Source organism: Leucopleurus acutus, assembly GCF_964270905.1.
Source record: "Leucopleurus acutus genome assembly, chromosome: 18".
NCBI lineage: Eukaryota > Metazoa > Chordata > Mammalia > Artiodactyla > Delphinidae > Leucopleurus > Leucopleurus acutus.
The window spans coordinates 45984099-45992864 of NC_139160.1; positions in this window are offsets into that span (position 1 = coordinate 45984099).

Below are 8766 nucleotides of genomic sequence, written 5' to 3' on the forward strand. Positions count from 1 at the left end.
CTGGTGAGTGCTGGTCAGCTCCAATCTTCTTTGCCAAACTCTCTTTGCTTTGCCCTCTGCACCCCTGTTGCTGTGCTCTCCTCCATGGCTCCAAAGCTTCCCCCCTCCCACCCCCCATCTCCACCCATGAAGGGACTTCCTAGTGTGTGGAAACTTTTCCTCCTTCACAGCTCTCTCCTCGAGGTGCAGGTCCCATCCCTATTCTTTTGTCTCTGTTTTTTCTTTTTTCTTTTGCCCTACCCAGGTACGTGGGGGTTTTCTTGCCTTTTGGTAGGTCTGAGATCTTCTGCCAGCGTTCAGTAGGTGTTCTGTAGGAGTTGTTCCACATGTAGATGTAGTTTTGATGTATTTGTGGGGAGGAAGGTCATCTCCATGTCTTACTCCTCTGCCATCTTGAAGGCCTTGCTCTCTTTATCCTTTCCTGTTGCCCCCTCTTCCAAAATTATTTTCATTCACTCTGAATTTCCAAAGTCTGTTGTCAAATCCTCCATGAAGACTTTCCTTTAGGAATGCAGATGTTATCTGGGGAACATTTAAGGATATTCTCTTTAAATCACGTCCAAAATGCCTGCCATGCCACGATGGACCCCAGTCAACCTGTTGCTAACACTACGGCCAGAGCATGATGTTACAACAAGATTGACCCCACTGGTCCTCCACCTAGGCTCCTTCAGTGACTCCCCATTATGCTTTGAATAGAGCAGCAAGCTTGTTACTATAAAATGTAAGGCCATTCAAAGCATGACCTGTTATCACTCCTGACTTGTGTTGAACAATCATTTCTCTTTGCATCTTCATTTCTGTAGTTTACTCTTCATAGCCACTTTTAATTATGAGCACCCCAGACCATATTTCCACATGCTGTTTCCTACACATGGAATATACTCCCTAAACTCCACCCTCACCAGTCACACCATGATTTTTATAATTAATTTATATAGATTTGCTTAAAGAGTCTACTCAAAGGTCAGTAGCTGTTGGCTACTTTAATGATTCTTCCTCACAAGGTGCAGTTCCTCCACTCTTTGTAAGCCCGCAGCAATGTGTACATACTTCCATTTGGTTACTCATATTTTTGAGTTCCCTTATTCAACATGTTGTTCTCTCATATTTTATCATGATCTCTATTAAGTCATTTTTTTTATACTGCTTCAGCAGTGCATGGTCCAGAATAGCCAGTCAACTCTTGGTGGAAGGTAGGGATCTGGTAAGCCAGCATCATTTGTAGACCAGGCGCTCTGCTGCCAAGTCATTGTTCTTACTTCCTTTTTTCCTTCAGTCAACAAACACATGTTGAGTGAAATTTTATGAAGAATATTTATTTCTTCTATAAGTGATGGATTAAATTAAATAACCCTTTAATACCACTTTACATCCCTTCCCCCGTAGCACTACTGTCTAGTCTTTCTAGTGGTTACTTTTATAACTTTAAATAAGGTGCAAATACCTTTAATTTTTGATTCATCAGTAAATTCTTAACTCCCTCCAGTGAAAAATAAGGATGACCAACTCCCTTTTTTTACTTGTATCTTTCCTTTCCTTATTTCAACTCTCAAATTCTGCCATATGTGCTTCCCTTTTAATGAGAGTAATGGAATTTCTGTTCTGTGCTGTAAAGCATAATTATGCCCTTCAGCATTTTTTGTGTACAGAATATCAATGGTTATATTGTTATGACTATACAAATATTGTATGTTGTATAACCAATAATGTACTACAATTGCATTTCCTTTTGTGTACAGATTTACTGTTTTGTTGGATTCTGTGTTGTTTTGTTTTATTCTGGAGTTTCTACTTGCCACCTTTTTTCTTGTATTGACTGCCTTTGTTGCTTCCTTAAATTGTTCCAAATTCCCAAGGATATTATTAAATCTCTGGGACTCTCCTTTTTTCCCAGAACACCCTCCCCAGTCCTGGTCCCACTTGGACTCATCGCTCTCCAAGCACACTGCACCACTGATATCTTGAGTCAACACTTCAACACACTCCTAGATTCTATGTCTTCCTCTTCCTTGGTTTAAATACCTGGAGTCTATCCCCCAGTAGCTTCTAAAGAAAAGGAGGTAAATCTGTATGCCTTCCAAAAATGAAAATATATCTCTTCTAGCTTCAAGTTTGATCAAGAAATAAGCTGGGTATGTAATTCTAGATTAAAATCATTATTTCTCAAATCTTCAAAGGTATTGCTGTATTAATTTCTAGCATACAATTATATAGATGTGCAGTTGATGCTAATCTGTTTTTTTGTTGCTTTAGAGATGAACTATTTGTTTCTTTTAAGAAGCTTTTGAAGTCATTACATTATCCTTGGTGTTACAAAAACTTCACAATTATGTGCCTAGTTTTTTCTTCCCCACACATTATGCTGGGCATTGAGCCTTTGTTAAAGGAAACTGTCTTTTATTATATCTTTGATGGTGCTATTAGTTGGATGTTGGCCCACCTGTATTGATTTTATATATATTTTATCTCTTATTTAATATCTTTCCTCTCTTTGCCCTTTTAATCTACTTCCTGAGCAATTTCCTTGCCTTTATTTGTCAAAGCTTGTATTAAAATTCTAATTTCTGCAATTGTATTGCATTCCCAAGGTATCTTTATTTAGATCCACCAGTTTGACTAAATAATAAATAATCAAAAAATGAATCTAGTTAAGTGTTACCATGCAAGTGTAATGAAACATTATATTTTATATTGCATAAGAAAATTTCTCAACTTATAATAAAGTATAATGATCATCAACCACACTGACTACTCATTGATATTACCAAACAGCAATAAACTAACAAAGTAAAACTAAAATCAGAATAGTTTAGCCTTGTAATCAGAGTTTTAATGCATAAAATACACTTGGAATCTGTTTCTACTCTCTGATTTATTTTCTTCATCTAAAAATAAAAATTGAATATTAAATAGAACTTAATTTATGGAAAAATTAATTTATTTATATTTATGATGAATTAAAGATTAAAAAATATTTCCTCATCTTTATTTCACTTGAACTACATTATTATACAATACCAAGCTTCTGAAACTTTGTGAATCTCATATGCACGAAACCAGTGACCCTGTTTGGATATTGACCTAGTATTAAGTAAGAAAAGGTTTTAAAATTCTTGTGACGTTACAGCTAAAATTCCCATGATGTTTTATTCTGTAGTTATGTGTATCCAATTTACACATTACAATAATAAATCCATTCAAACTTACCTCTATTGTACTGTTTACTTTGTACCTGTTTAGAAATTCACTCTTTCTAAAGAAGATTTTAAGAATGTGAAATCAGAGAAACAAAAGAGCATTGATTAGATTATGATTCGAACCAGGTGCCCAAAAAGTCGACACTGATTTTTTTTTAATTATATTCAGAGCAAAAACAGATATTGTGATCCCTATTTACAGTAGTTCATCTTGGCCTTTAATTATTTGTTTATCCTCAAGAGTATTGATTGCTGCTCCATCCAGGAAAACAGCCGTGACACAGGGGTAGGAAGAGAAGCAGTGTTATTCTGTGCTGTTGGCTCTTCCAATGAAACTATAATTCACAAAGTGATAGATAACAGAAGGTAATTTTATGGTTACTAAGAATGAGTTTGCATTTGTTTGTGTAGTTACTATATAAATTTATAGACACATTTTGTTTGTATTGCATTTTAAATTTTAGGGGCTGAGCAGGAAGAGGATTAAAGTAGTGCAAGGAGTATGTTCATGAACTCTTTCTTTAGCAGCCACTTGTAAAGGTGGACTGTAATTCAACATGAAATAGGTTCAGAATGTTCCCACAAACTCATTATAAATCAAGCCACTTCGAAGGTATGGTGTTATTAAGTTTGTTTTTTTTGATTTTCTCTCACCCTTCCTCCATCATCTTATATACAGTAAGAGTTTAAAGGCAGGAAAAGTAATTCAGCAAGGACCCAATTTTAGTGGCTGAAATAAAAATTCTTGTTAGATACATTTCACTAAACCATAAATGCAGTTCCAAGAGCCAGGTTTTTTTTTTCCCCCCATATCATGGACTGACTTTGTCATCTGCTATCTGACACAAGTTTGACAATAAAACAGTTAATTTTTCAGGCAAAATTAAGCATGTATTTTAGAAGCTGTAGATTACTGTCACAGGAGTCCAACTATAGAAATGAACCCCAGCTGATTCCAATAATGTTGCCACTGGTTGCCTTGTGCATTAAGCCCAACTAAAACACATCAAGAGTTATAAAAGTTTACCTTTTGTTCTTGAGAGGAAAATCATTTTAATATACACCATTATGGTTTTTATGTCATGAGAACCTTCAGGTCTTATTTATAATAAGAAGTATAATTGAACCTGGTAAGAGCAGTTCCAAATCTATATTGAGAGAATTATACCTACATTATACTGTTGGTCTTTTCAAGGATGTGAATTGCTTGAGATGAAGGAGTTATGCCTTATGCATTATAGTGGTTGGTTCCTAGTTGATTTTGAAGGTATGTATATGGGACAGGACTGACTAAACTTTGAGAAATCTATTTTAGGTAATAAATGGTTTTCCCTAGTGCTTCTTAAATTCCAAATGCACATTCAACATTCTGAATTGTTCTCTGCCATTAGTCATCTGGAAATTGTTTCTCCCCAGATCTTCCAATCTCTATGCCAGAACTCAGCATAAAATAGGCACTAGATAATTGTTTACTAAGCAAAGAAGAATAAATATGAAACATTTTGTAACCATAAAGTATCAGAAGTCTGAAAAATTAGAGTATTAGAGAATTGTACAATGTAAAATCTATCTTCATTTGAAGCATGAAATTTTAATTGTTGCCCATTCAGCTAATTATTTAAATACTCTATGAAAGTAGAACTAAAAAGATTCCTAACTTCAGCAAGCAAGCCCTGTGAAAGATCAAATAGGCAAGTGACTTTATATAAAGATCTGAAGAATAAAAGTCCAAAACATTTATTAGGAAATCTTTGTGCTCAATAAAATTGAACTAATTAAATACACATTTATTGAGTGACTACTATAGCCTTAGCCTGTGCTACCTTCTTCAGGACATTGTTAAAAAGTGATGTAGCATTCCATGTTTCTAGAGGCTTTTAATGTAGCTAGAAGGAAACAGTCTAATGAAGCAATTAGAGATCAATGAACAATTAAACTCAGCTATAGCCAAATGGGACTAATCACTCTTCTCTAAATATATTCAACATTTTTCTACATCTCTGCAATTACGTAGGATATTCTCTGTACCTGGATTGCCTTGCACCCATTTCTGCACATTCCAAAGTCTACTCTCCCTCCTAGGCCCAGTTCATGCCACCTTGTTCTTGAAGGCATTTCTCATCACACTGCTAAGAGTCACCAAGTCCTTTCTCCATGATGTCACTACTCTTTGACCTGCAACCCACACTTAGCATAATCTCCTTTACATCCCAGATTTGCAATTGACTCTTTGTATCTAGACTGAAAGTTCCTTAAAGGGCAGAACTTAGGTATTTAAAAATACTCCACAGTGTCAATACATAAAAAACAATAGTAATTTTTTTATACTTCTCCCTTTCTTGTTTCTTTACTTTAATCCCAATAGTGCTTTAAACTTAGTAGGTATTTTAAAATAATTTATATTGAATGATATTGTAACAAGAAAGAGCTAAATATGACTACACGTTGGATCTGTTTCTTTTACTTTAACCTTTGCTTTCCGCTGCTTTTGTTCACTAAAAGGGTACTGTCTATACATAATGGTCTGCTTCCCGGAACCCTGCCCCTCTGCCTGAATGTTAAACAAAAGTGTCTTTGTTCAGGGAAACATCCAGACCCTGTCCACCCATGGAGGGCTACAAGAAAGAAAGAATTAACACATCCCTTCCCCGAAGCTGGCCATTCCAGGTGATATTTGCAAAACTTATGGCCTTTTTACTTAACTTCCTATTTCCTCCCCCTCTCTGTGCTGTAAAAGAAACTGGCATCCAAACCCCGATAAGATGGTTTTTTGAGACTGCCATATTCAAAAAACATGCCATGTTCTCTGTCTGCCAGCTTCCGAATAAAGTTGTATTCCTTGCCTCAACACCTCGTCTCCAATTTATTGGCATGTCATGCAGCGAGCAGAGCGAGCTTGGACTTGGTAACAATATAATACTATACTTACATTGGTTATGATAGAAGTTTGAAAAGGAGAACGAAAGAGAAAGATGGGAGTTGCAATGATTAAAGATCATTTCATAGAGAAAGTCCAACTTCAGCTGGAATTTGAGGAAGAGTAGAGGATATAGAGAGGTGACTTGAAGAATAATAAACAAAATTTGGAAAAGCATGAAAGCAGGAGCGTATTTTGACAAAACATTGGAAGGCCAGCATCATGCAACGTTACATGAAAAGTCACCAAAATATGGTTAGGAGGTAAATATCATAGGAGCCTGATAGCTGAACACAGAGCTTTGAATAGGGAGGAGATTGAAAGATACCATAATCTCATGATCAGAGGAGAGCTAGAAAGAAATTAGGATTTTTGGAAGCTTAATCTGATAGCAGAGTACTGCACAGAACAGAAAAAGAATAGATTGGATGAAATCAGTTGAAAGAGTGTTATAGTAATTAAAAATGAAACAGTGAATTTCTAAATTAAGGTTACAGTCACATAAGTGGAGAGTTTGGAGAAGAGTCTGAAACAAAAAAGATAAATGGAATATGAGATAAGGACTTTTTGACTCTGTATACAGAGAGAGCTGTGATTTCATGAGCTTCAAATTTATTATTATCCTGTAAAAACTTTTACAGGACTGACACAGTTTTTGTCAAATTTTATTTTGCCAAGTAAGAGCATTAAGATAATAAAACAACATCTACAATGCCATGTTTTCCTGAAAGAGAAGGTATTTTAACACGAAAATACAGTGAGGACTTCTGGTATCCTCACCTACAGGTGTATGCTTGTGGTTTTGACTGCCCTGGAGTAACCCACCTATTCTTAGAAATTCCATTCATCCTTTAAGACCACCTCCAGAATAACTTCTCCACAAAGCTTTTCATGAGAACTGCAGGTAGAAACAGTTGAATGTGCTTTTTTGCCTTACTATGCATATCACATTCTTCCTCAAATAAAATGTATTTATTTGCATAACTGGTTTTTTTTATTACAATGTAACTTCTTTAAGGACATTCTCCTTAAATTATTCTTCACTGAGTAGCTGGCACAGAGTAGGTGTTTAATAGTTTAAAAACACAAAAGGGTAAACAATGGCTGAAAGGCTTCTCACTTCAGGGACTGAAAGCCATAGTAGGAAGAGAGACTGCTTTAGAGAGGAGGTAACAAGGGTCCATTCTTGATATGCTGGATTTCAAGATACAGAATAATAACTAGAATAACCAAAATAATAATAGGAAATATTGGTAATTTGGGCTATGAGTAAAAATTTAGAAATTGAGCTCTGCTAGGGAGTTATCTGCATAGAGGGGATCATTGAAATAGTATCTTGGTGGAGTAGGACTAAACAAAGAAGAAAACAAAATGTGGTGAGAATTTTGGAGACTACCCAAAGCCAGTGGGGAGAAAGATAAAGAGAAACTGGTGAACGATATGGAAAAGGGGAAGGTAGAGGGAGACCAGCAAAAGGCACTGTCCCAGGAGCCAAGATGGGCTTCAAAGACTGGAGGTCAGTCCTCAAATGCTGAAGAGAGCTGCCCTTCATGATTTGTACATGCAACTCTGCTAAACAAAATGAACAATACTGAAAGTGACTGTAAAGACTGACTTATCACTGCCATTATGTCCTTGAGAGAAAAAATCAAGTAAGAATACATTACTTGCTGAGATGCTAAAGAAAAGAAACATCTACACAACAGCTACAAATTATAGGGCAGATGCTTCACAATAGTATGTCAATGAAAATAGTTCATCAAGAAAGGTTATATATAATTCTGCTTCCATGTACACTAACTTAGTTTTCATTCCATTTTTAATGAATTCACATTAGAGAGGTTCTTTTGAAGTCATAATGTGTTATTTTTTAATAATTTATTTCTGAACTTTAAAAATTAATAATATTTGCACAGGACTATTTTATAATCACAATATGGTACTTCAAGGTGTGAATTATGGTGTAATAACTCATAACTTCTGCATTTGAACAAGCACTCATCCTATGGCCTCATTCTTAGCAAAGCAAAAAGGTATGAATTATTATGCAATAACTCATGCTTTGTCACATATTATTACTTAATTATGGAGGAGAGTTTCAACTAATTTCAGTCTTGAAAAAAATCTAACATTTTATCCTTGAAAAAAAAAAAAGCTAAGATGCTTATTTGATGCAGTAGAATCACTTTAAGCCTTTTTCCATTCAGACCACTCTAGATTAACTTGTGTGACATTCTTGTCCTTCTGCTTCTTGAGGATCTTAGGAAATCTCCAACAGAGAAATTGAAAATCCCAACAGAGTCCTTTAGTCTATATTTCACAGAATTATTCATTTAGAACCCCAAAAGAAATACCTATATTAATTCAAAAGTTTTCACATAGAAAAGTGAAAATATGACTTCTCTTTCTAACACAAATGAGCAAAAATAAGGTAGGAAGGAAGGAAAAAGGAAAGAAAGAAGAGGAAAAATAAGATTAAAATATGATTTTTTATTAAGTGTGATGATTTTCTGATAGAGTTGTTAAATGATAGAAAAATCCCTCTAAGATAGCATAAAGTATACTTTACTTATATATATAAAACATATATATATATTAAAAAATATATATATATATATAAAGCAGCATATATATTTTCCAGAAAAGGAT